We start from the raw sequence: 4,147 nt of genomic DNA, 5'->3' as shown, positions 1-4,147 counted from the left end.
ATTTTTTTTTTTTTTTTTTTTTTTTTTTTTTTTTAGCAGACACATTTATCCAAAAAGGCTTATAAATGCTACTAATATATAACCTTACAAAAATACCCTGTACCTATTTTTTAACTAAGAACTGATACTAAGAACTGAAATCAAGAGCTGAATGAAGTAAGAACCATGATCACAAAAAATAATTTATCATAAAACAGAAAAACTACAAAGACCAACAAGTCTTTCATTTGCCCTGAGTGTGGAAAGCGTTTCACACTAAAAGGAAGCTTTAAAAAACACCAGCTAATTCATACTGGCGGGAAGCTACACAAATGCCCTCAGTGTGGAAAGTTTCACGCTAAAAATCCACCTTAATAGATACATGAAAATACACACTGGAGAGAAACTCTCCGGTTACTTACGTAACCTCGGGTCCCTGAGATAAGAGAACAAGCACTGCGACGAAGTGTCTCCACTTCCTTCCACTATAGAAAAGTGAAGCCAAAACATTCTCAATATGGCCACTGTCATCTTGCGAAAATTATGTCATTTGGAGCCAGAGTCTGCGCAGTAGTGGTTCATTTGAAGCCCGAGTCTGCGCAGTAGTGATTGTGAGGTGGAGCCATGGTATCAAAGTCCCACCCAAACTCCCGCAGACCCAATCGCAAGATCACAATCATGATACCACACCTCGTTTTTATAGCATCAAATAACTAATTAAAAGCAAACTTATTAGAAAAACAAACACTTGAAGATACATCGGCATGCTAAGAACTACCTAAAATGACAGAAAATGTCTTTGGAAAAAATATTTGAAGTGTAAATGTATTGTTTAGTTTGTCTCAGGTCCTATTACATTACATGGAGAGGGTGGGGTTTATGACCTATACTGCAGCCAGTCACCTGAGGGCGATCGAGACGCTTTGGCTTGACTTTTCAGGACTCGTGCGGCATGCTTGTTGTGTAACTGCACAAACCAATGGTGCTTGAGCCCGCCAGAAGGGGTGCTGAGGCGTAATCCAAGGCTATAGCATCTACTATCCAGCGAGACAGGCAGCCCTTTAGAGTGGCCTCCGAAGCAAACAAAGAGCTGCTCTGAGTGTCTGAACAGGCCAGAGCGCTCTACATACACTCTCAAAACCCATACTGGGCAGAGTGGATTGGGACCCTGCTCACCGTCTGCAACGGGGAGTGCAAGAAGGGTAATGACTTGTACTCTGAACGGGTTCGAGAGCACTTTTAGCACATAGCCGTGTCTCGGTTTGAGGATGACTCTACAGTCGTTAGGCCCAAACTCAAGACAGGAAGCACTGATGGACAGTGCTTGCATGTCACCCAATTGCTTGACCGCCGCTAAAGCCGAAACAAGGGTGGTCTTATGCGAAATGGGCCGCAAATCGGCCGACTGGAGTGGTTTAAAGGTAAGGGCACTTTAGGGCCCTAAGGACTATAGACAAGTCCCAAGTCAGCACAGTGTGAGGACGAAGCGGATTCAATCTCCGAGCTCTCCTCAGAAACTTAACGACCAGGTCGTTTCTGCCGACTGATTAGCCAGCCACAAGAGAATGATTCGCCGTGATGGCTGCCAAATATACTTTGAGTGTGGATGGGGTGCGACCCATGTATAAACAGCTTTTGTATAAAGGTTAGCATGTGGGATATGTCACAAGAGGACGGGTCCAATCTGCGTGCTGTGCACAAATCACTAAAGACTGACCACTTAAGGGCGTAAAGGCGTTTCGTAGATGGTGCTCTAGCCTCTAAAATGATATTAGTCACACTCGCAGGGAGCTGTAAAGTCTCCCGTCAATGGGTCAAACATGAAGACTCCACAGCTCTGGCTGGGGATGCCAAATCATGCCCTTCACTTGCGAGAGAAGGTCTTTCCTCAATGGTATTGGCCACTGGGCTGCTGACAGCAGCTGTATCAACTCTGGGAACCATGTTTGGTGGGGCCACCAGGAGGACTGAACACCCTACTACCCTGACCCGTCTGATGACCTGAGGGAGCAGGGCAAACGGAGGGAAGGCATACAGGTGAGTGCTGGGCCTATCGTGGGCCAGGGCATCTCGCTGTCTCGAAAAATAGATTGCACATTGAAAGTTGTCTTTTGAGGCGAAGAGGTCTACCTCTGCTCGCTGTCTGGGAGAAACTCTTGGCCCAATTGATTTTCAACCCAAGACGCTGTAGGTGGCTGAGTACCAGCGACCTGTGAGCGATGAGTTCCCGTTCTGATCTGGCTAAAATCATCCAATCGTTGAGGTAGTTCAGGATGCAGATTCCCATCTGCCTCAGAGGGGAAAGAGCCCCATCCACGCACTTCGTAAAAGTGGAAGGGGCCAGGTACAGTCCAAATGGGAGGATTGTGTATTGATAGGCCACTCCCTCGAATGCAAATTTGAATGTCTATGATGGTGGGCTATTTGGATATGAAAGTAAGCATCTTTCAGATCCACAGACAGAAACCAGTCCTCGGGACATATCTGCGTGAGGATCTGTTTCAAAATTAACATCTTGAATGGCTGGCGCATGAGCGAGTGATCCAGATGTCTGAGATCGAGAATTGGTCTGAGCCCACCATCTTTCTTGGGAACGAGGAAGTAGCGGATGTAGAAGCCTGACTCGCTGTCCACTAAAGGAACCACTTCTATGGCTCCTTTTGCAAGCAGTGTTTTTACTTAGGACTGAAAAACATGTGCTTTGTTGTCTGGTACCAAAGTGTAAGTAATTTCTCTGAAGCGAGGTGGCCTACGAGAGAACTGAAGTGAGTAACCTCTTTCTATTGTTTTTAGAAGCCAGCTTGACACATCCAGGATGTAGTGCGCAGAGCGAGGTCTGTTGCTGTGAGCAGCTCCATGAAGGCATCAGGTTCCCAGCCAGACTTATCCATGGATCGGAGAAGTTTGGCCTGGAAAACTTGAAGCACCGCCATTGTGTGCAGTGCTGAGCCAGCCTGTCCAGCCGCTGAATAAGCCATGTTTGCTAAGGCTGATGTCGTCCTGCAGGGCTTCGATGGAAGTGCTGCATGGGCTTTCAACCCGAGGGCCGATGGCGGGCACAAATGAGCAGCTACCGCTTCTTCCAGAGGGGGTAGCTTGCTGTAACCTCTCTCTTCAGTGCCGTCAACCGTGGTGAGAGCGGTGGAAGTAGAGGGGTTAACACGAGCCGAGTAGTGGGCGCAACACGTCCTGGTGAGCTCGACGTGAACTGCAGGCAAGAACGGAGTGGGCCGATGGCGGAAGGATTGTTGACGGCATCCACTCAGGAACCACTCATCAAGGAGGCCGTTGGCAGGCTCTTCCAGAGCCGACCAAGTGAGACCTAGATCCTCCACAGCCTTTGTGAGCATGCGGATCAGCTCACTGTCCACGCTCGGCCCTGCTGACTGCGTCAGAGAAGGGGCTTCGGACTCTTCACTGGAACACACCCATTCTTCAGCATCAGACGGTGTTAATGACGGCCAGGGGCGATTCTATGATTTTCATTTTAGGGGGGCTCAGCCCCCAATGAGGGTAATAATAATATATAAATAAAAAAAATGTTTGACTAATAGGGATGGTTTACTAAACTTATTGCAGTATTCCACTGTATTGCTTAGATAGGTATAACATTTGAGTACTGAATAAGCCTTCCTGATCTCACACACACTTTACTGTAGTTACAAATACAAACTTTTACTGTTTGCTTTTCTAGTACAACCCTCTTTCTTTAGCTCAAGTATGCAAACCTCTTTGCACATGCACTGTAATATGTATTATATTGAAAGTTAAATTTTCAAACGAAAATGGCAACATGATCATTTCATAAAGTATGCGGTTTCATTTTTGCTGGAGGAAACAACTGTAGTGTGATGAGGAAACGCATCTTTCGTAAACTGTATTTATGACAAATAACTGCACAGTTGCAGATATTATAACAATCTATCGATAAACACACACCTTGCCCTCTGTTTCTCGCTCTGCGCCGCCGCGGTCTGCGGATTGAAGAACGCGCGGAAAGACGGTGAGGAGCCGAAGTCTGCCGCTGTTTTCATATGAAATCATATGAAATTAAAAGGGGACTGAGGCGATCACGAATTCGTGTACATGTGTATGTCACGTTTGAACAAAGTATTTCCTTTACGAAATCTAGCCATGGTTTTATTGTAGCAGTCAATCAGATCACAAC

Source organism: Sinocyclocheilus anshuiensis, unplaced genomic scaffold (genome assembly GCF_001515605.1).
Source record: "Sinocyclocheilus anshuiensis isolate Anshui unplaced genomic scaffold, SAMN03320099.WGS_v1.1 scaffold272, whole genome shotgun sequence".
In the NCBI taxonomy this organism is placed as follows: domain Eukaryota; kingdom Metazoa; phylum Chordata; class Actinopteri; order Cypriniformes; family Cyprinidae; genus Sinocyclocheilus; species Sinocyclocheilus anshuiensis.
The sequence above is the reverse complement of the archived record's forward strand: the minus strand, read 5'-3'. Positions refer to the sequence as shown.